Source organism: Nyctereutes procyonoides, unplaced genomic scaffold (genome assembly GCF_905146905.1).
Source record: "Nyctereutes procyonoides isolate TBG_1078 unplaced genomic scaffold, NYPRO_anot_genome, whole genome shotgun sequence".
Lineage (NCBI taxonomy): Eukaryota > Metazoa > Chordata > Mammalia > Carnivora > Canidae > Nyctereutes > Nyctereutes procyonoides.
The window spans coordinates 737,803-762,724 of record NW_026575042.1 but is presented as its reverse complement, the minus strand read 5'-3'; the positions used below and the strand labels follow the sequence as shown (position 1 = coordinate 762,724).

The following is a 24,922-nucleotide window of genomic DNA, read 5'->3' as shown; positions in this document are numbered from 1 at the left end:
GGCCTGCCAGGTATCTGTAGAGATGTCTGCAGTTATCTTAATACCTCTCCCCATAAAGGTTACGGATTTCTTGTCTCTTGCTGCTTGCTCTTTATCTTTGGAATTTACAAGTTTCATTATTAAATGTGGAGGTGTTGAGCAGTTTTTATTGATTTTAGGTGGGATCTCTCCCTATCTCCTGGATCTGGATGCCTGTTTCGCTTCCCAAGTTAGGGAAGTTCTCAGCTATGATTTGTTGAAATACACTTTCTGGACCTCTGTCCCTTTGGAGACCTCGGGAACCCCAATTAAATGTAGATTTTTCCTTCTGAGGCTATTTATTTTCCATATCCTGTCCTCATATCAGATCTTTTAATTGTTATTTTTATGTTTTCATCAGCTTCCTTCCTTGCCATCAACTTGTCTTCTATGTCACTCACTCATTCTTGTTCCTTGTTAACCTTGTAGGACTTTCAGTTTTGATTGCATCTCATTTAATTGATTTTTAATTTTGGCCTGGTTTGATCTAAATTCTGCAGTCATGAAGTCTCTTGAATCCTTTATGTTTTTTTTCTGGAGCCACCAGTAGCTTTATAATTGTGCTTCTGAATTGAGTTCCTGACATTGAATTGTAATCCGAATTTTGTAACTGTGGAAGAGAGGAGTGTTTTTGATTATTTTGTGGTGAGTTTTTCCTTCTAGTCATTTTGCTCTGTGTAGAGTGGCCAAAAACAAGTTGTACTGGAAAAAAAAATAGAGAAGAAAAGAAGGAAAAAAATGGGGGCATGTGGTAGTTGGGGGGAAACAAACAAAACAAAAAATAAGTATCCTCTGATTCTGTATACTGTAAATCCCTCGACTTCCCCTGGAACTTTCCAGTGCTGCTTGGTCAATAAATTGCTTTTCCCCTGTCCTTCTAGCTGGTCTTCTGGGAGAGGGGCCTGCTGTGCTGATTCTCAGGAGTGTGCACCTGGGGGAGCTGCCCAGCCCTCTGCCAGGTGCAGTGCTGGGAGCTGTTTATCCTGTGAGGCCCCTGCTCAGTCCCAGGTACAAGATAACACCGGAGGAACAATAACAGTGGCAGCGGCCAGCTCCCCATCCCTGGAGTCAGCTCCTGCAGTAGCCACCGCAGCTCTCAGTCTGCAGGGGCCTGGGATGCTCTGGGGGCCGCGGGTGCTGATCTGCACAGCTCAGGGCCGTGGGTGCTAGGAGCGCCTCGCTGTCCTGTGTCCTTCCCGGCTCTGCCCGCCCGGGGGGAGTGCCGAATCTTGGACTGTGTCCACCAGCGCCCTGGGCTCTGGGGCCTGCACAGCTGGAATCATGCTCCTGGGCCGTGCAGCCCTCTCTGTGAGGAGCCGCTGCCGGAGCTGTGGCGGGAGCTGCTCCTGGGGCCCCGACCGGCGTTTGCTCAAGCCCTTTAGGGAGCTCGGCCGCGGGGTGTGGCATGCTCTCCCCCAGGGCGCAGGTCCTCTGTTAGTGCCTCTAGGTGCCTGAGAGCATCCCTGCCCCTCCTGGGATCCTGCCCGAGCTCCCTTAGAGCGCCTTTCCGTCTGGGAAGATTGGTAAAGCTCCTGCTTTTCCTGGACTGTGCTTTCCTGTCCTGGGGGCCTTAGCCCAGCTCCTCGCAGGGCCCCTCCCCCTTGGATGCTTTTTTATTTACTTATTTTTTCCGTTTTCCTACCTTGATAGAAGCACAAACTCTTCTCACTGTAGATTTCCAGCTGTTCTCTCTAAATCTCAGGCCGAATTCATAGGTTTTCAGGATGATTTGAATGTTACCTAGGTAAGTTGGTGGCGACAGGTGACTCGGGGACCCTACTATTCTGCCATCTTGCCCCGCCTCAATAGAATCCTTTTTAGCAGCAAAATTGTGCACACTACTGATGTATACAACAACACAAAAGTGTGCATGCCATATGATTCCATGTATATGAAATTCTAGAAAATGCAAATCTAACTGTAGTGAAAAGATATTAGATTTGGTGTTACCTGGGCTTGGAGGTAGCGAATTAACTGCAAAGTGGCAAAAGAACATTTTGGAGTGATAAAAACATTCTTTATCTTGACTGCGTGGTGGGTACACAGATACTATTAGTCTAAATTCATGGATCTCTTCCTTTAAAATGAGTGCTTTTTATTCTGTGTATAATGATACCTCAATACAGTTGATTTTAGGAGAGTGCCTCCATTGGGTTTGCTGTTTTGTTGGCTCTCAGATGAATTGCCTGTGATTTTGATGGAACTCCTGAGAACCCAGGATTAGCAGGGGGAATGAGAAAACTAAATGTTATGTCCCAGTCTATGCTAGGTCTTCATTTAATTTTTACAGATATCTTGTGAGCTGCTTTCCAGAGTAGAATCTGAAGTTCAGAGTTTTGGTGTCTTATTCCATATCAAACCTGAAAAAATAGTATATTCAGGTTTCACACCAAGAGTTTGCTTAAATCCAAATCTCTTGCTTTTATTTAATGGAGTCAATTTTCTCCAGAAGAGGCCTCCCTCTGATGGCTGCAGAGGGAGGACATCCACCACAGGTTGTCTATACTGTTCTCCCTGCAGTTAGTTATATGGTAAGGAAAGTGCATGAAGAACCACACCTGTGTGGGTAACTGGCATTGTTGTTGGCTTTACCCCAGACAATGCAGGACCTAGAATCCAGGTGAGGTAATGTGAATGAAACTAAAAGAAAAGATCTCTTCTTCAACAGATAGGTCCATTGCAAGACAACCCTCCGTGGGAGTCCTTGGACATGGCGAGTACTTAATAAACAATGAAAGAATGTCCAGATGAGCTGACTAGAATAGGAAAATAAGTATAGGCAAAAAGCTCAGAGAATTTATAGATGTTTAGAGAAGTCACCGTCATATAGGACAGTTCAGAGATTTGCAGGGCTGCCCTGCACATGGACCACACAGTGGCCTGAGGCAGAGAGATGCAGCCTGGCTGAGATGGAGGAGTACTTTGCCTCCACTCAACAAGAAAAGAGACAAAGTCTCCTGAAACAGAATGAATAAATATGAAGCAAACTCCCTCCCCTCCCCACCGCCACACAAACCTAGTTCTGCTGTTTGAGTTAATAACAAATAAATTTCATAGTAACTTTTTAGAAATGGGAATTACATCTTTATCATTCAGTTTTAAAAACCTCCCCAAAAAGGGCTGCTTAAGGCTAGAGGGTTATTACACATTCTAGCTGTCAGATACAAAGAATGCCACATCCTTCCCTTTATTGAAATATATCCCAATAATTATACCCAAAAGTATAAAATAAAAGTCAACTTACTGTCCTAAGGAAATAGGTTATTCCCTGTGAAACAAGGATGGCAGCAAAGTAATTGTAAAATCCACACTGTCTGTTGGAAGAGCAATTAAAAATTATCTCCGAGGGACACCTGGGTGACTCAGCAGTTGAGTGTTTGCCTTTGGGTCATGTTGTGATCATGGGTTTCTGGGATCTAGTCCTGAATTGGGCTCCCTGCAGGAAGCCTGCTTCTCCCTCTGCTTGTGTCTTTGCCTCTTTCTATGTGTCTCTCATGAATAAATAAATAAAATCTTTAAAAATTAAATTATCTTTGTGATTGAAAAAATAGCATGCTTCCACAATTCCAAAGCCATCTTTTTCTCCAGCATTTTATTTTGGGGACATGTCTTATCAGTGATCTATGCATTTTTTGGAGATCTTCTTTTTTCTTTGTTTTTTTTTTTTCCCCTTAAAAGCTTTAAGTACATTATATTCCATCACATTATTAGTGAGCCTAAGAAATGAGAAAATAAAATGCACAACACCCCTGGCCCAGGCATAATCGTGGGGTTTCTGTCATGCTCTGTCCTCTTCTCATCTGGCCTCTCCACCTCTCCCCTCTCCCCTTTCTGCAGTGGAATAGAAATCATGCTTATAAAACGAACTTTTTAAAAGACTTATTTCACTACAAGGCAAAGGAGGGAAATTAAATTTAGGACAAAAGTCTTAACATTTTTTTTTCCTTTTGGAAAACACCTCCAGGGTTATGCTTTACAGGGCAGGTCCAGGCCCTGGTTTGATGAATGAGTTTGACCAAGCAGAGCATCACTACCATCCTAATTAGTTCATAGGAGGCAATACTGTATTTAACTCATGTTTTACTCACTCTGGTAGGGAAGGAGACATTAGAGAAAGAGTAGGAGAAGCCAATCAAGAAAGAACAAGGGGGAAAAAAAGAAAAAAAAAAAAGAAAAAAAGAAAGAACAAGGGAGCCAGGAGGACCCCAGCAGCACAGTGGCAGGCAGGTCTCAAGGAGAATGTAGCCAGTTCGGGCCTAGGGCTATGGCATTGGTTAGTGGTTTTTATTTATTAAAAATATTTTACTTTCTCTTTAAATACCCAAACAATGAATGAATAAAGGCGTGTTTTATGAAATTTAAATGACAATTTTAATGTGAGTTCGGCATTTCAAAGAATTGTTTGTGGAATGTGGAATGAATAAATGGTCAAAGGCAGGGAAGCACATCTCTATGGCAGGCTCAGAAAATGGATCAAGTTCTTTAACAAGGCTGGAGGATACCTGTAGGCAGGTGGAGGCCTGGGGAAAGTCAAGTCACCAAGATGCTGTCTGTAAATGTGAGAATCATCTCTACCTCAGAGGAGAGTGGCTTGGCAATCTGGACAAGGGAGCTACACCTCAAAGCTACTAGTTGTATGTAAGTAAGTGATGTAGTCAAATAGAGAACCATGACACCTCTGTACAGCCCTCATCTACACAGAGAGTCATACTAGGATTATTACCATGCAGCATGCTGGTCAATTTAATAAGATTTGAAGGTTTTTCAAGAAACAGTTGGTAAAACTTTCCAATTTTGCTTATTATATTCTCAGAGGACTAAAAGAAGCATGTCTTCATAGTGATGCTGTTGTGGAGGGCCATTTGTTCCTCCAAACTTCAAGGAGCATGCCCCAGATTGGGAAAACATGACTGAGCATTCAGTGGAAAGGTAATCCATGGATCTAGCATGTTCCATGAAGAGATAGCCCCAGGAGCTTCAGGCATCTCTCCTAGAGCATAGTCTACTCTGAGATGCTTCCAGAAGGAAGAGTCTGCATAGAAACCACGCATCTAAAGATGCTAATCAATTTATTTTTTCCTATTCAAGTGATTGTGGCTTTAACAAAAATCTGAAAACTTTGATTAACTATTTCATTTAAATGTGGGTTTTCCTGAGTGGCTTACACATGCCCTGTAATGGCAGACAGTAGAGACCCCAGAAAGGTAGTTACTAAAAGTTGTCCTTCACCCAGATTCAGTTTTATGGATAGGGGCCCATTCATTAGTGAGATTCAGATTCCAGCAGCTGATCCTTGCTCTTGGGAGGACCCAATGACTGGCCTTATTTCAGGCCCTGGTGGGATTCCTGAAGAACTGTGTACACTGTAGATACTAGTAAATCAAGCCTTTGAAATTATTCTCTTTAAAGAAATTGTAGGGATCCCTGGGTGGCGCAGCAGTTTGGCGCCTGCCTATGGCCCAGGAGACCCAGGATCGAATCCCACGTCGGGCTCCCGGTGCATGGAGCCTGCTTCTCCCTCTGCCTATGTCTCTGCCTCTCTCTCTCTCTCTCTCTCTCTCTCTCTGTGTGTGTGTGTGTGTGTGACTATCATAAATAAATAAAAATTAAAAAAATAAAAATAAAAAATAAATAAAGAAATTGTAGGGGTGCCTGGGTGACTCAGTTGGTTAAGTGTTGGCCTTAAGCTCAGGTCGTGATCCCAGACATGAGTCAGGGGCCTCTGCTCAGTGGGAGTCTGCTTCTCATGCTCCCTTTGACCCTCCCTACCCACCACTGATACTTGTTCACGTTCTCTCTCTCTCTTCAAATAAATAATTAAAGCAACTTTTAAAAAAATAAAGAAATTTTGGATAATGCCTCTTACTTTATTGAATAAGTTTCAATCCCTCCCTTATAAGTTGTGAGCTCTAGGTACCCCAGGACACCTTTCATGTGCCTTGATATTGGCCAGTGGTTTTCGCTTCATCTCTTTTCCTGTCTTTCCTGGGCCAGCAGGAAAATGCTGCCTGGAAGCAAGACTCTCTTCTCATTTTTTTTCCAAGTTTGTCTGCAATCCTATCCAGGCAAGGCTCTGTTTCACTATGAGTGAGAAATAGCCAATATTAGTGCTTATGGTGTCACATGGGTCTGGTTGGCATAACGTCTATGTTAAGTGACTCCAAAATTCCCACATGCACACACATATGCACACATTTCTATGTGCCATGCTCTCATTTCTGCAGGGAAGTGGGGCCTAAATTCCTAATTTGGTTGGCTGTATATACATACCTCCTCACAACAATGGCTATGTTAGTCTAGGTTCTGCAGAGAAACAGCATTAATAGAATGCATATAAACAGGGTTTTCTAATAAGCTGTTAAATCAAATGTGTAGTGATGTTATTTTCCTGTCTTCCTAGTTCACAGTCAGAAAACAGCCACAGACTTGAGTCGTAGAGTACTGAAGGAAAAGGTAGACCATACCACAGTCAGAATATATTTGTGAATAGGGGATAAGCAAAGACATTTTTAAAAAGACATCAAATACAAAAACTATAAGATGAAAACTTGATACATCTGACAACATGAAACTTCATGATTTTGCCTTAAAAATAAAACACCATAAAATAAATAATAAATTTTGCCTTAAAAATAAAACACCAAAAATAAAGTATGGTGACACAGTAACTGAAGACATTTGCAAAGCCAAAAAACAAAAAACAAAAAACAAAAAAACCAACAACTAAAGGAGATAGGGACTTTTATTTTTAAGACAGAGGCATAAATTACGCATTTCCTTGTTTTATTCCTGAAAATTTTCTGAAAAGCAGCCAGGAGAATGAGGAATGAAAATACAAACTCTACCTTCAGTAAAACAAGGGAAGCCTAACCACTCCTAAATTGCAGGTGGTTAAAAATGCCACTGAGAGTGGTAGATATAAGACAGGGACACTTTGAGGGAATGCAGAGGCAGGATGCTTAGTTGCAGGGCTAAAAATTAGCAAAGAAAGTAAATGTAAAGCTGAGAGGCATACCTAGAAGTTTAAAACTCCTTGGATGTTGCAGCCTGAGGAGAGTGCATTCTTTTTTTAATAATAAATTTATTTTTCATTGGTGTTCAATTTACCAACATACAGAATAACAGCCAGTGCTCAACCCGACAAGTGCCCCCTTAAGTGCCCGTCACCCATCCACCCCCACCCCCCGCCCTCCTCCCCTCCCACCACCACTAGTTCGTTTCCCAGAGTTAGGAGTCTTTATGTTCTGTGTCCCTTTCTGATATTTCCCACACATTTCTTCTCCCTTCCCTTATATTCCCTTTCACTATTATTTATATTCCCCAAATGAATGAGAACATACACTGTTTGTCCTTCTCCGATTGACTTAACTTCACTCAGCATAATACCCTCCAGTTCCATCCACGTTGAAGCAAATGGTGGGTATTTGTCATTTCTAATGGCTGAGTAACATTCCATTGTACACATAGACCACATCTTGTTTATCCATTCATCTTTTGATGGACACCGAGGCTCCTTCCACAGTCTGGCTATTGTGGACATTGCTGCTAGAAACATCGGGGTGCAGGTGTCCCAGCGTTTCATTGCATCTGAATCTTTGGGGTAAATCTCCAACAGTGCAATTGCAGGGTCGTAGGGCAGGTCTATTTTTAACTCTTTGAGGAACCTCCACACAGTTTTCCAGAGTGGCTGCACCAATTCACATTCCCACCAACAGTGCAAGAGAGTTCCCTTTCTCAGCATCCTCTCCAACATTTGTGGTTTCCTGCCTTGTTAATTTTCCCCATTCTCACTGGTGTGAGGTGGTATCTCATTGTGGTTTTGAATTGTATTTCCCTGATGGCAAGTGATGTGGAGCATTTTCTCATGTGCGTGTTGGCCGTGTCTATGTCTTCCTCTATGAGGTTTCTGTTCATGTCTTTTGCCCATTTCATGATTGGATTGTTTCTTTGGTGTTGAGTTTAAGAAGTTCTTTATAGATCTTGGAAACTAGCCCTTTATCTGATACGTCATTTGCAAATATCTTCTCCCATTCTGTAGGTTGTCTTTGAGTTTTGTTGACTGTATCTTTTGCTGTGCAAAAGCTTCTTATCTGGATGAAGTCCCAATAGTTCATTTTTGCTTTTGTTTCTTTTCCTTCTTGGATGTATCTTGCAAGAAGTTACTGTGGCCAAGTTCAAAAAGTGTGTTGCCTGTGTTCTCCTCTAGGATTTTGATGGAATCTTGTCTCACATTAAGATCTTTCATCCATTTTGAGTTTATCTTTGTGTCTGGTGCAAGAGACTGGTCTAGTTTCTTTCTTCTGCATGTGGATGTCCAATTTTCCCAAAACCATTTATTGAAGAGACTTTCTTTCTTCCAACGGATAGTCTTTACTCCTTTATTGAATATCAGTTGGCCATAAACTTCAGGGTCCACTTCTGGGTTCTCTATTCTGTTCCATTGATCTATGTGTCTGTTTTTGTGCCAGTACAACACTGTCTTGATGACCACAGCTTTGTAGTACAACCTGAAATCTGGCATTGTGATGCCCCCAGCTATGGTTTTCTTTTATAAAATTCCCCTGGCTATTCAGGGTCTTTTCTGATTCCACACAAATCTTAAAATAATTTGTTCTAACTCTCTGAAGAAAGTCCATGGTATTTTGATAGGGATTGCATTAAACGTGTATATTGCCCTGGGTAACACTGACATTTTCACAATATTAATTCTGCCAATCCGTGAGCATGGAATATTTTTCCATCTCTTTGTGTCTTCCTCAATTTCTTTCAGAAGTGTCCTGTAGTTTTTAGGGTATAGATCCTTTACCTCTTTGGTTAGGTTTATTCCTAGGTATCTTATGCTTTTGGGTGCAATTGTAAATGGGATTGACTCCTTAATTTCTCTTTCTTCAGTATCATTGTTAGTGTATAGAAATGTCACTGACTTCTGGGCATGGATATTGTATCCTGCCACACTGCCAAATTGCTGTATGAGTTCTAGAAATCTTGGGGTGGAGTCTTTTGGGTTTTCTATGTACAGTATCATGTCATCTGTGGAGAAGAAGAGTTTGACGTCTTCTTTGCCAATTTGAATGCCTTTTATTTCTTTTTGTTGTCTGATTGCTGAGGCTAGGACTTCCAGTACTGTGTTGAATAGCAGTGGTGAGAGCGGACATCCCTGTTTTGTTCCTGATCTTAGGGGAAAGGCTCCCAGTGTTTCCACATTGAGAATGATATTTGCTGTGGGCTTTTCGTAGATGGCTTTTAAGATGTCGAGGAAAGTTCCCTCTATCCCTACACTCTGAAGAGTTTTGATCAGGAATGGATGCTGTAGTTTGTCAAATGCTTTCTCTGCATCTAATGAGAGGATCATATGGTTAGTGTTTTCTCTCTTGCTGATATGATGAATCACATTGACTGTTTTACCAGTGTTGAACCAGCCTTGTGTCCCAGGGATAAATCCTACTTGATCATGGTGAATAATTTTCTTAATGTACTATTGGATCCTATTGGCTAGTATCTTGTTGAGAGTTTTTGCATCCATGTTCATCAGGGATATTGGTCTGTAATTCTCCTTTTTGGTGGTGTCTTTGTCTGGTTTTGGAATTAAGGTGGTGCTTGCCTCATAGAACGAATTTGGAAGTACTCCATCTCTTTCTATCTTTCCGAACAGCTTTAGTAGAATAGGTATGATTTCTTCTTTAAACGTTTGATAGAATTCCCCTGGGAAGCCATCTGGCCCTGGACTTTTGTGTCTTGGGAGGTTTTTGGACTGCTTCAATTTCCTCCCTGGTTATTGGTCTGTTCAGGTTTTCTATTTCTTCCTGTTCCAGTTTTGGTAGTTTGTGGCTTTCCAGGAATGCGTCCATTTCTTCTAGATCGCCTAATTTATTGGCGTATAGCTGTTCCTAATATGTTTTTAAAATCCTTTGTATTTCCTTGGTGTTGGTAGTGACTCTCCTTTCTCATTCATGATTTTATTAATATGAGTCTTCTCTCTCTACTTTTTAATAAGGCTGCCTAATGGTTTATCTATCTTATTAATTCTTTCAAAGAACCAACTCCTGTTTTTGTTGATCTGTTCCACAGTTCTTCTGGTCTCGATTTCATTGAGTTCTGCTCGAATCTTTATTAACTCTCTTCTTCTGCTGGCCGTAGGATCTATTTGCTGTTTTTTCTCTAGAACCTTTAGGTGTAAGATTAGCTTTTGTATTTGAGGTCTTCCCAGTTTTTGAATGGATGCTTCTATTGCAATGTATTTCCCCCTCAGGACTGCTTTGCTGCATCCCAAAGATTTAGAACAGTTGTATCTTCTTTCTCGTTAGTTTCCATGAATCTTTTTAATTATTCCTTAACTTCCTGGTTGACCCTTTCATCTTTTAACGGGATTGTCCTTAACGTCCACGTTTTTGAGGTCCTTCCAAACTTCTTGTTGTGATTTAGTTCTAATTTCAAGGCATGATGGTCTGAGAATATGCACGGACGGTCCCAATCTTTTGGTATCGGTTCAGACTCAATTTGTCACCCAGTATGTGGTCTATTCTGGAGAAAGTTCCACGTGCACTTGAGAAGAATGTGAATTCAGTTGAGTTTGGATGTAAAGTTCTGTAGATATCTGTGAAATCCATCTGGTCCAGTGTATCATTTAAAGCTCTCGTTTCTTTGGAGATGTTGTGCTTAGAAGACCTATCGAGTATAGAAAGAGCTACATTGAAGTCACCAAGTGGAGTGTATTATTATCTAAGCATTTCTTCACGTTGGTTATTAATTGTTTTAAATATTTGGGAGCTCCCACATTCGGGGCATATATATTGAGGATTGTTAAGTCCTCTTGCTGGATAGATCCTTTAAGTATGATATAGTGTCCCTCTTCATCTCTCACTACAGTCTTCGGGGTAAAGTTGAGTTTATCTGATATGAGGATGGCTACCCCTGCTTTCTTTTGAGGACCATTTGAATGGTAAATGGTTCTCCAACCTTTTATTTTCAGGCTGTAGGTGTCCTTCTGTCTAAAAGGAGTCTCGTGTAGACAGCATATAGATGCGTCCTGCTTGTTCATCCAGTCTGACACCCTGCGCCTTTTGATGGGGTCATTAAGCCCGTTCACATTCAGAGTTACTATTGACAGATATAAGTTTAGTGTCATCATGATATCTATTTAGTCCTTGTTTTTGTGGATTGTTCCACTGAACTTCTTCTTAAAGGGGAATTTTAAGAGTCCCCCTTAAAATTTCTTGCAGAGCTGGTTTGGAGGTCACATATTCTTTCAGTTCCTGCCTGTCTTGGAAGCTCTTTATCTCTCCTTCCATTTTGAATGAGAGCCTTGCTGGATAAAGTTTCCTTGGTTGCATGTTCTTCTCATTTAGGACCCTGAATATATCCTGCCAGCCCTTTCTGGCCTGCCAGGTCTCTGTGGAGAGGTCTGCTGTTACCCTAATACTCCTCCCCATAAAAGTCAGGGATTTCTTTTCTCTTGCTGCTTTAAGGATCTTCTCTTTATCTTTGGAATTTGCAAGCTTTACTATCAGATGTCGAGTTGCTGAATGGTTTTTATTGATTTTAGGGGAGGATCTCTCTATTTCCTAGATCTGAATGTCTGTTTCCCTTCCCAGATTAGGAAAGTTTTCAGCTATGATTTGTTCAAATACATATTCTGGACTTCTGTCCCTTTCGGCACCCTTGGGAACCCCAATTAAACGTAGGTTTTTCTTCCTCAGGTTGTTTATTTCCTTTAATCTATCCTCATGGTCTTTTGTCTGTCTCTTTTTTCCTCAGTTTCCCTCTTTGCCATCAACTTGTCTTCTATGTCACTCACTCGTTCTTCCACCTCGTTAACCCTCGTCATGAGGACCTCTAGTTTGGATTGCGTCTCATTCAATTGATTTTTAATTTCTGCCTCATTAGATATAAATGAAGTCTCTTGAGTCTTTATGCTCAAGAAGTTGAAGTCTCTTGAGTCTTTATGCTTTTTTCTAGAGCCACCAGTAGCTGTATAATAGTGCTTCTGAATTGGCTTTCTGACATTGAATTGTAATCCAGATTTTGTAACTCTGTGGGAGAGAGGACTGTTTCTGATTCTTTCTTTTGAGGTGAGGTGTTCCTTCTAGTCATTTTGCTCAGTGCAGAGTGGTAAAAAACAAATTGTATTGGGAAAAGGAGAAAAAGAGAGGAGAGAAAGAAAGAAAGAAAAAAGAAAAAAGAAATAAAATCAGAAAAAAGAGAAGAAAAAGAGAAAGAAAAAGAAAGGAAAAAAGGGGGTGGGGGAAGCAAACAGAAATCAAAAAGCAAAAAATAAATAAATAAATAAATAAATAAATAAATAAATAAATAATAAATCTCGAGGATGTATCTTCTGATTCTGTATACTTTAAGTCCCTTGACCTCCCCTGGAACTTGTCCTTCTAGCTGGTCTTCTGGGGGAGGGGCCTGCTGTGCTGGTTTTCAGGTGTTAGCACTTGGGGGAGCTGCTCTGCCCCTGCCTGCTGCAGGGCTCAGTGGGGGCTGTTTACCCCGTGAGGCCCCAGGAGGAACAACCTTAGTGGCGGGGCCAGCTCTGCAGCCCTGGAGTCAGCCCCCGCAGTAACTCCAGAGCTCTCTGTCTATAGGGCCTGGAGGCTCCGTGGCGGGGCCGCTGATCTGCTCATCTCGGGGCAGGAGCGTCCTCGCTGTCCTGGGCCCTCCCGGCCTCTGCGTGTCCCGGGGGAGGCCGGATCCTGGGCTGTGTCCCGGCGCCCTGTGCTCCGGGGCCTGCGCTGTGGGATTCACGCTCCCGCCCCGCAGCCCCCTCCGCGGAGCCGCCGCCCGAGCCCCTCCGAGCTGCTCCCGGGTCCCGCCGTGCGCGCTGCAGCCCTTAGGGAGCTCGGCGGCTCTCCCCGGGGCGCAGGTGTCTGTTAGTGTCCCCGGGAGCCCGAGGGCATCCCCGCCCTCCTGGGTCCTGCTCCAACTCCCTGCGGGCCCCTTTCCGGGACGGGGACGGGGCTCTCCTGTCCTGGGGACACTCGCCCCGGCCTCAGCCCGGCTCCTCGCGGGGCCCCTCCCCCTCGGAGGCCTTTTGTTTCTTTATTTCTCTTTCCCCGTCTTCCTACCTGGATAGAAGCGCGAACTCTTCTCACTGTAGCGTTCCCGCTGTTCTCTCTTTAAATCTCAGGCCGAATTCGTAGATTTTCAGGATAATTTGAAGGTTATCTAGGTAATTTGGTGGGGACAGGTGACTTGGGGACCCTACTCTTCCGCCATCTTGCCCTTCCCCCGAGAGTGTATTTTTAATTGTAGTAGCATTTCTGAGCTCTATTTGATTCCAAGAGGCAGTGGAGGCATGGCTAACTGAGGATACCATGTAGGATGTAGGACACCATCATCCTTTGCAGCTGCAGTAGAGAGGAGATGTTTGGTACTGTGGCCCCAAACCTTCCATGCTCTCTGTTCTACTCCTGTCCATACTTAAATATTTTGCCAATAGATGGCCCAGAGAAAAAGTACCTGATTAAAAAATAAGTAAGTGCAACAAAGCTAGAAGAACATCTGTAAAAATTACTTTAAGAACAAATAATTAGGTAAAGGATAGGAATAAGCAAATAGCACATGAAGAAAATTTATAGAAAAGGGTTTCAATGGGGCAAAGGGATAGTCATAGCCAATAACTTATGGAGCAGGAGCACGAAGAGAAATGAGGAAGGGCACACCAGAGCATGGAGGAGATGAAGTGTGAGCTAGTAGAGGACAGCAAAGAAGCAGGAAACACAGCACAACGCCAGCACGGAAATCGAGGGAAGATTGGAGGGAGCACGTGGAGAATAGGAACTACTGAAAACATAGTAGTTTACTAGAGAGAAGATAAAAAGGAGTAAAATACGTAATGTGAAATAATAAAGAAATAAGAAGTTAAAAAGGAGCAGTAAAATGAGGTGGTAGATAGGCAAAGGGATGCCATCATAAACATGATTTGAGTCTGGGAAGATAAAATCTAAAATAGTGAAACAGAATATTTGAAAACATGATGCAAGAAAAGCTTCCTGAGCAAGCCAAAAGAGATTAATTTCATACTGAAAGCATTCACAACACACCAATGAAACAGATACAGATTGGTTAGAACTGAGACTTACTAAAGGTACCTGATCCTCCAAAATGAAGATGAGCATAGCAAGCCACATGTAAGAGACATAGTTTAGGCTGGCCGTGCGGGTCTCCACAGCAGTGTCAATGCTAGAAGACAGGGCAGCATCACCTAAAATTCTCTATGCGAGGAAAGAATGATTCAGACATTTATACCTAGCACATGGCTACTTTGCACAGAAAGAATGGGCATGCATCAGTGAGCCTGCAGTAACTTACTCTCCTATAAGCTATTCTTGAGAGACTCACTGAATGAGAAACTTTAGCCAACCAGGGAAACAACTAAATAATCAAGGGAAAAACTGAACATTGAATTTACTTAGCCACAGAAATAAAATTAAAACAATGAGACAGAAGCAACAGATGATTAAAGATGCCATGAGTTCTGATAATGAAATAGCAACATAACTCAAGAATAAGTCAGAAGGAAGGAAAAATGGTGGGAGGTACTATCAGTTCTTATTCCTTCATGTTGTGTAGATAAATCCAAGAATATTTAAAACCAACAAATATAATACTACATGTATGGAGTGTTTTTAACAAAAAAAGAGGTGGCTATTAACTAAAAACAGGTAGTAAAAGATGAAGGGGGGAAGATGGAATGTACTAATTTCATCATTACTCATATTGGCAATTAAGAGCTACTATCCATCAAAAAAATAGATACTAGAAGGTATAATGTAAAGTTATGTTTATAAGGTGTTAAAAGATAAACTGAAGTTTATTAAATATCTAAGAGTTTATGTGAGCAAAAAACAAATTGAATAGGGCAGTATCCAGCCCAGCAGATAGAAAAAAGGGCTCAGCGGACCTGTACAAAATGAAGAGGCAAGAGCAAGAAAGTTTAAAAAAGGCAAAAAAATGAATTGGTTATTGCAAGGTTACTTGTTTTTAGGGGATGACAGAGGCCTGTCAGACAGATTACCTCCCTAGTTCTGATGAGGCAATTCTTGACTGACTGTCTTAAAATTCCATTTCTGGGAGAGTCAAAGCTGTCATTAAGTTAGGTCTCAGTTTAGTGATATGTGAGCATAAGCAGCTCCTCTGTTGGCCTGTGGTCTTGCTTTTAATGGAAGGCAGTTCAATACTATCAAAATACAAATCTTTACCGTTAGAGAAAAAAATACAATAGAAATGACAACATAGGTGACAAAACTTACACTAAACATATCTTTCATTTCAGTAAATGAAAATTCAGATTAAAATCTGAATACAGAAGTATGGGCAGTTGTAAACTAGCATACATGTACAAAGAGAAAGCTTAAGTCATCTTAACATTGGATAAAGTTGAATCCACACCAAACATCATTAATCAAAACAAACAGAGACTTTAAAATGCCAAAAAGTGGAGGACACCATTTAATAGTCACGGAATGGTATAAACCATGTTTATAAGATGGTGAGCACCAGAGGTTTAATGAGCACTAGCCACAGCAAGATTCTGTACCTTACATCTGCAGTGTAAGGCGGACACAAAAGGCTCAAGTATAATGATTAATAAGGATTAGCTAATTACTATATTAAAAAATGTATCCTGAAAACAAGGAACAAATCTTTTCATGTGCTCACAGAACAGTCATAAAATATAATATGATGAATCAAAAAACCTCAACCTCAGTAAATTCTAAAAATCAGAAGTGTAACTATTATCCTATCTCATGTAATAAACCAGAATTTAGTAGAAGAATGAGAAAACAAATAGTTCTTACCACCTGGATTTCAAGGTGCTCTCAAACAATTACTGGGCACAAAGAAAAACACATAAAAATTCAAAAGTATAAACAACAACACAATAACAAGAATACCAAGTCTACATATCAAACTTTTGGTATGCGGCTAAAGCAGGAGTCAGGAGAAAAATCATAGATTTTATTATAGGGAAGAAAGTGCAAACACAGAACAGAAGTAATGATGAGGGGAAAATAATATCAGAGGTAATTTAAAAGTCTTAAGACACCTCTTTGCTTAACTCTGTGAAATATATTTGAAAACTTGAAGGAAATGATAATTTTCTAACAAAATATAATGTATCAAAACTCTCTAGAAAGAGAAAATCTCAATAGGCAGATCACTATATAAGAATTTTTTTGTATGGCTACTCAACCTTTAGAACACAGTGAAAAATTCTGGCAAACATTTAAAGACTTGATAATTCCAAAGATCTGTAAAATATTTCAGACCAAAGAAAAATAATGTTATTTTTCAAAATATTTTGAAGAGACAAGTATGATATTGATGCCAAAGCATGACAATGATTGCATAATGGATTGTAAATTATAGACAAATCTTATTTATAGATCCTAATAAAAAATAAATAATATATAACATCTTTTATTATTTAATTATTTTTAAAAATGTTGAAAAGTCATGTGATAAAATTAAACTTCCATTTTGTTAATTTCCATTATTATTAAAAAATTATTTAAAATCATGCACTGATACACATTATTTTTAAGAATTTTTAAAAATAGGAATTAAGAGGGAAACCTGGGTGGCTCAGTTGGTTAAGTGTGTCTGTCTTTGGCTCAGGTCATGATCCCAGGGTCCTGGGATCCAGCCTTGAGTCCAGTCCTGCTCACCGTTCAGCAGGGAGTCTGCTTCTCCCTCTCCCTCTGCCACTCCCCCTGCTTTACTCTCACTCTCCTGAGCTCTCTCTCAAATATAGAAATAAAATCTTTTTTAAAAAAATAAAACAGAAATGAAGGTACATACACAAAATGTATACATATGTATATATATTTCAAAGCAAGCATTGAGCTTTGTAGGGAAATACTAAAAGCATCTCCACTAAAGTCATAGAAAATACAAAGTTGCAAAATCTTATTTATCTCTAATTTTATTTGCTGTTACTGATGTTACACTATCCAAAAAAAATTTAAAAAGTGAATGAATTAAAGATGTACAAATGTGGGATGAAAGATATAAAATAACTACTATGTTTGATCAGATAAAATTTTTATCATTGAAACCAAAGATGATCAACCAACTATTTTAGCAAAAATAAAAGACTTTAGAATTCATGTATTTGGGAGAAAATAATATAGAATAATCAGTAGCTTATGTATACACATATGTATTATATATAAAATAAAATTTTATAAGATTTAACTTAAAAAGCTTCTTCTATAATAGCACAATACAAGTAAAATATCTGGGAATGCATATTGAAATGTACATGGCTATTTGAGCAACAATTTAAAAAACTCCTGAAGTCCAAAAGTATATTTATATCAGATGAACATGCAGTCATTGTCATTAGGCAGGAAAGCTCCACAGCAAACAGATTTCCATTCTCCCTTAGTTAATTTATGAATACGATGAGAGGACACTAATAGTATCAATAGTTATTTTCAGTAGTCAAGGTTCACGTGAAGATAGCAAGTTTTGAAAATAAAAGAATAACAAGGGGCTGTATTATAACAGCAGACAGCAGACAGCTGCAATAAGTAAAGCAGTGTGGAAACAAAGTAAGAATAGATGGGCAGATTAGTGGAACAGACAATAAGAACCAAAAATACACTTAAACACATAGGCTAGTCTACGTTGGAAACCCTCTGAAAGCAGCATAAAAAGTATATTTAATAAATGGCAATGAGACAATTTGGTAGTAATCTGGAAGATGAATAAGCTGGATGCATACCTCATTCTCTATGTCTGAATGAATTCCAAATGGTTCAAATATTTAAACATAAAAGTGAAATGATAAAAAAGCTAGAAGTAACATGGGAGAGCTAGTGTGCACACACACACAGCTTTTCTGACTACAGAACAAAGCTTAGAATAAGAAAACAATAATTAATAAATTTAGTTACATAAAATTACAATTTTGGCATTGTGCACACAGGCAGTAAAGTCAGAAGCCAAATAATTATTTAAGAGAAATTGGGATATGCTGCCAATATCATAGAAATAGCTCTCTGCCTGAGCATATTAAGTGCTCCTCCAAAACAAAAGACCAGCAATCTCATGGAAAGATAGGCCCAGCACTGAGAGGACAGAAGTGCAAGTGAGTGCTGTTTGGTTAAAGGACTTGCCCTTTCCTGCAGAGGGACATGCTGGGGTGCCAAGGTTTATCAAGCAGTGTGTGACATGCAGAGTGATACCACCCAGCTTTGGCAGTAGGAGTGAAAACAGATGCTCATATACATCCCTGATGGAAGTTCTCACAGTCTCTAAAAAAGACAATTTGGAAAGTAAATTTCAAAATTAAAAATTGTCCATCCTTTGATCCAGCAATCTCACCTCTAGAAAGAGACATAAGATTAGAAACAAACTGGATGTCTCTCAATACTATATTGGTTAAATAAATTATGAAACATCCCATCGAGGGAATGCTCCACAACCTCAATAAGAAATAAGGGTATTCTTTATGCATTGGATATGGAATAATTTCCAGGATGGAATGTTAAGCAAATAGAGTAAGGTACAGAAGAATCCTTAAGTAATCTTATCATCTGTCTAGAAGCAAAAGGGGAAGAATATTTGCGTATGTGTGAATGCTGATATGATTTCATTGCTTTCACATGCATACAATATCTCGAGAGATAGATATAAAATGAGGTGGCTGAGAGTCAGAGATAGAGGTGAGATTTTACAGAAGACCCAACTTTAGATGTTGAAATTTGAACCTCATGAGTGTATTACCAGTTGCAGACATACATAAAATTAAAATAAAAAAACAAAGCAATCAATGCATAGAAACTAAAAGGAAATCTGCAGTTCAATAAGATAATGACTGAGAAACCAATAGAAAGATAAGTAAAAATTTTATAAAATGAAAATGTTCACAAACGTGTCATTTGAAGGACTCAGTGAGTAAGTAGAGAAGATGAATCTCTCCAGTAATCTGAGAGCTAAAATGTGACACCTGGAAAGCCCAGCAGGTAGGCAGAGAGGAATGGGGAGCCACACCAGTGCTGGAGGGGATGGGGGCACAGGGCCCTCCCTTAGGGTGAGTGGGGCAGTCTACCAGTGCATGGTAAGTCTAAGTTCAGAGCATCTTCCAGGAGACCTAACAGTACTACCCCGGCTTCACCATTTGCCATGAAACCCTGTAAGCTCTCTGACTTGTGTGCTAGCTTCCCAGAGGCCTGGCTAGTTTTTTGTTTTGCTTTTAGTTTACTTCTTTTGTTCAATGTCCAGCACCTAGAAATTTGAAATGTAGGAGTCAGGTTTGTCAATCGTATCCAAACTTGACATATTAACATGACCTGGAAATTTTTTAAAAAGCTGAAAACCAAGTCAAGACAAATTATTCAGTCTTGGGGAGGGGGACTGCAGTGGAAACTGTTGATGTAATCTCATGGGGCCAACAGCCTCTGTTTCCTGTTCATGAGACAGCCATCAAGCATGATGGCAAGCACCACTCACACAGTGGGTGGTGCATGCTCTTCCACTGGGAGATAATGCAACAAGCCCTCCCATTTCTGTGGTCTCCCCATATCAAGGAGCTTCCTATCTCCAAAGGTAGCAGAGCTAGGCCAGTCCCTCTCCTAAATGACTGTCCTTACCAAAGGGAAAAAGAAATGCAAGAACAATAAACAGATGGAGAGTCACAGATTCAGAATATTTCCACAGGGCTGACAGAGTTGCTGTTGTGGCTGTTTTTATTTCTTTTGTGTTTGATTTTTACATTACTTTTCATTTATAGGGAGTTAGAGGTCAGCTCTGTTCATCACTTATCTTGTGTAATGGCAACATTTTCAAGAACATTCTATTTTCACCAAAACAAATGACCTGTCTTGAATAGATTGTTATTATGAATGAACTATCTCTGGGCATTCTGTTCAGACTGAAGAAAACCCACAGGAGGTCTGGATAAGAGCCCAAGAGTGCAGCTTACTTGGAGTAATAGTTGCATCATGCATATATATTGGGGGCTAGACAGGGTCTCGGAGGTCATGTCCCACAGATGGGGCTGCTACCTTAATCAGTTATTCTGGCATGAACATCTCTTCCTTTATCACCCAGGAAATAGGTTTTAGCTTCATCCCTTGTCCTTGTGACTTGGTTGTGAATGATGTGTCTGCCAGGCTAGGATGGGAAATCACTCAGTGACCTGTAATGCCAACATGTTCTGACTGATGCTGGCCTTGGGTCTGGCTTCTTGGAATGACAATTTTGAAAAGATTTCACTCTGTTATTGATTTTAAGGTTCTCTTGGCTTAACTGAACTGCTTAGTCCTCATCAAGTGTAGAGGTCATTGTGCTTTTAATTTGATTTTACCAATAATTAGTGATGTTGAACTTCTTTTAGTATATCTTTTTTTTTCACCAGATTTAAATTTTCTGTGATAAAGTGTCTATTTAAATAGTCTGCCATTTTCTAATTGAACTTTTCCTTTCCCCCCACTTTTATTGAGACATAATTGATGTGCAGTACAATGTAAGTTTAAGATGTCCAGTGCAATGACTTGACTACATATATTGTGAAATGATGACTGATGTAGTTTTGGAATATAGGTGACGTTTGGTGGTGCATGATCTGGAGATGACCAAGAGAATTCTTGAGATGTCTTTGGTGCAAAATGGTGGTTTTATTAAAGTACAGGGACAGGACCCAGTGGGCTGAAAGAGCTGCTGCCTGGGGGTTGTGAGGGGCGGCTGGTTATATATTTGGGAGTTGTAGGAGGTAAGAAAAAGCTTGCTTGCTTTCTTTCTTTCTTTCTTTCTTTCTTTCTTTCTTTCTTTCTTTCTTTCTTCTTTCTTCTTTCTTTCTTTCTTTCTTTTTTTAAAGGGAGGTTTCAAAAGGATTTTCATATATTAAAGAGGACTCAGGATAGTGTGGGCCTTGCCCTTGTCAACTTTTTTTTTTTTTTAAGATTTTATTTATTTATTCATGAGAGACACAGAGAGAGAGGCAAAGACACAGGCAGAGAGAGAAGCAGGCTCCATGCAGGGAGCCCAATGTGGGAACCCTGGAATGTGGGAACCCTGGAACGGGGGAATCACACCCTGAGCCAAAGGCAGATGCTGTTTCTCCTTCTAGCAAAAGGCTTAACATTAAGATAGTTGGGAGCTTCCTGGAGGAATAGTATACTTTGCCCTCTTCAAGTTTCTGTCAATGGGCTGCTGGTCGTAAGGACATTTAATTATATCCACATTTCCTTCGGGAAGCTAAGTTATTGAAAAAAAATGCTTCGTTTTTGTAAATTACTAAGACATTTGTGAACAGAGGGAGACTCATGTCTTGCAGGATTGTGGTCTCCATAAGTTAACAACTATTTGTTTTTCCTCTTCTTAGCTTTAGGGAAGTCAGGAGTGCCTGAGGAATGTCACACATATCCCACCTGGGGTGAGGGGTTGGGGGTGTCAGCTTGTGCTTTGTCCTCAGCTAACCTTCTGTTCCTTCCTCAATGACCACATTAAGTTTAGTTACATTCATCATCTTGTCATCAGCTAGACTCCAAGACCTGGCCTTTACTGCCCACCTGCTTGTGCTCACTAACCTCTGTCTTACTTATATTTTCCCTTAGGCTCTTCTTTCAGGCTTTCCTCTTAATTTAGGCAAAATGAAACTGGAAACCACCCCCCAGGAGTTGGTGACTACCCTGACAAGACCACCTGCCAGTCCAGACCACCTAGATTCTTTGAGCCTACCCCCACCCCCAAACTCCTGCCTTTGCAGATGGATCATGGGGTGACCCCTGGAATGGCCTACAATTATCTTTATTTCTTTATAATACTGACATCTCCATCCAAGGAAGAAAACTACATCACTTGTGATGAGAAATTTTAGGATCTACTCTCTTAGCAACTTTCAGATGTACCAACAGTAGTGTTAACTATGATGCAGTTTTGGAATATAGGTGAGGTTTGGTGGAGTGAGGTCTGGAGATGATGACCAGGAAAGAATTCTTAAGAGGTCTTGGTGCAAAATGGTGGTTTTATTAAAGCATGGGGACAGCACCCGTGGGCAGAAAGAGCTGCTGCCTTGGGGTTGTGAGGGGTGGCTGATTATATACTTAGGAGCTGGGGGAGGTCAGGAAAAGGGAGGTTTTGAAAGGACTTTCATATGCTAAAGCAGATCTACAAGATCCTGGAGTCCTTGCCATTGTCAAGGTAAAGGTTGTTTTTCCCTCTGGTAAAGCATTAACATTGAGACAGTTAGGGGTTTCTTTCTGGAATTAGGTTATTGATAAGAATGCTTTTTTTCTTGTAAATCACTAAAACATTTTGTAAACTGAGGGAGACTCACGTCTATAGGACTATAATCTCTATAAATTAACTATTTGTTTTTCCTTTCCCTTAGCTTTAAGTAAGGGAGGAGTGCCTGAGGAATGTCACACACAGGTCCCCTGGGTGGGGGGGGGGCTTTTGTGAGGTGTCACCCTGAGTTTTGTCCTCAGTTAGCCTTCTGTTCTCTCATCAGCTATAGTCCTCGTGTTGTATGTCACATTCCCAGTACTTATTTATCTAATCACTGGAAGCTTATACCTTTTGCTACTTTCATTGGGTAAAAATATGGAACACTTCATGAATTTGTAAGTCACTCATGCAGAAGCCATGTTACTCTTCTCTGTATCCTTCCAATTTTTAGTGTACATGTACACTTTTTTCCTTTTTTGGAAATTTGAGTTTTTAAAATATTCTGGAACAACAAATCCCTTCTTAAATATGGTATGTAAATATTTTTCTCTCAGCTTTGGTCCTTTCTTAATAGTGTCCTTTGAAGCAGAAGTTTTTTAAGTGATAAAATTTTATTATCAAATTTTTCCCTTTCACATATCAGAATTTTGAGATCATAACCTAAGAAATTTTATCAAATAAGTAGTTAGACGTTTTGTATGTTTTCTTCTACACATTTTCTCATTTTAGGTTTTAAAGGTCCACAATACATTTTGAGTTAATTTTTGAATAAAGTGCAAACTGTACTTCAAGGTTTATTTATTTTGCCATTGAATTACAATTGTTAGCAGCAACTTTTGTTGAAAAGACTGTCTTTCTCCACTGAATTGTCTTTTTACTTTGTAAAAGATCAATGGTCCACACAAACATATGCATAAATCTACTTCTGTATGCTGTACTGTTTTTTTTTTTTTTATGATTTTATTTGTTGTGCCCAAGATTACGTACCGAGAAACCACCAAGGGGCTGACACCGATGCAAACGCACAAGGGTTTATTTACAAGCTCGAGCTTGGGTCCAAGTGCACCCGACACAGCGGAGCAGGGACTAGGACCCCGAGACTAAGAGGTGTAGCAGCTTTATAGGGCCAGTGGCCAATGAGCTTGTAACACACACAGAAAGTTGCATAGTCATGTCGATCCGCACGCAGGTGGCCAATTGAATTACAATTTACCCTATAATGCCCCTTTGAGCTAGCCTATCACTCTGGTCAGAATTGGTGCGAGGGTTTGGCCGGCAAAAGGCGCGGTTTACGTTCTTTGGCGGTTAAGGGTTCCGCCTTCCTATATGAGCGGGTTTCCAGTAAGGGTGTGCTCAGTGGCTTGACTAGGGTGGGGCAGCGCCTTAAGCAATAAGCAGGTCATGTGGGGGTCATAGGGGAGGTGGCAGGTGCAGCACAAAATGGAGTTAGTCCTGCTCTGCTTGTCCAGGGGTAGGGGATTTTTGTTAAATTCCTTGGGTCCCACATATTCATAAGAGACATAGAAAGACAGGCAGAGACATAGGCAGAGGGAGAGGCAGGCTCCTCAAGGGAAGCCCAAGGTGGGACTTGATCCCAGACTTTGGGATCACACCCTGAGCCAAAGGTGAATGCTCAACCACTGAGCCATCCAGGTGTACCCTGCACACTGTATTCTGTTACATTGGTCTTTGTGTCTATTCCTTCATTAAAACCCACTGTAGCTTTATAGTAAGTCTTGAAAATGAGTAAGGGACAGGCAGGGCTAGGTAGGGAGAGATAGGTAGGGGGGCATGGGATCAGGCTCATAAAATTCGGAAACTTTTGGAGGTGAAAGGAAACCAATAAGATAAGGAAACAAATCAGACCATCCTGTCCTAGGCGTCAGAGGTGGGGTCTTGTTATAACAGCTACCCTTGACAACAAAGAATTACCAGATCCTAAAAAGGAAATAGGCATTTAAGGTGTTATCAATAGTCACTATCACTTACTCAATGATGCTATCAGTAGAGTTTTGTTTTTTTGTTTTTTTTTTTCAGTAGAGATGTTAAAAGGATTTAGGTTCCCTGGTTAGCTTTTAATAAAGACCAACCCTAAAGGCCCTCAGTGGCTCTCTCCTGAGAGCTTTTTCTTTATCCTTGTTTAATAAACTTATATGGCTTTACTCACCTTTGCCGGAGAGATTCATTCTTGGACTACGTGAGATAAGAACCTAGCTCTCCTGCCTCAAAATCAGACAGCATGAATCCTCCACTTTGTTTTTCCTGTCCAAAATTGTTTGAACTATTATAGTTCTTTTGAATTTCAATGTAATTTTTAAAATCAGTTTGTCAATATTAAAATATTATATATATATATTTATAGTAGAACTAAAAACAAGCATGAAATACTCAGGTATAAATTCATCCAAATATATACAGTGCCTATGTACTGAAAACTACAAATTACTTCTTGGATTGAAAGTGTCAGTGTTGTTAAGTGGTCAAATTCTTTACAAGTTGATCTATAGATTCAATGGAATCCCAAAGAAAATCCCTGCAGGAGATAGATATATCTATATCTATATCTATATCTATATCTATATCTATATCTATAATCTATATACAGTACATAGGCACTGTATATATTTGGATGAATTTATACTTGAGTGTTTCATGCTTGTTTTTAGTTCTATTATAAACAGTATTGATTTTAAAATTAAAATTTGGCAATTGTTCATTGGCAATA

At 40.2% G+C, this 24,922-nt stretch overlaps 1 pseudogene; it reads right to left on the bottom strand.

The window, feature by feature from the left end:
• Nucleotides 1-22,566: 22,566 nt before the first annotated feature.
• On the bottom strand, nucleotides 22,567-22,659 carry LOC129507441 (U6 spliceosomal RNA; annotated as a pseudogene).
• Nucleotides 22,660-24,922: the final 2,263 nt, after the last annotated feature.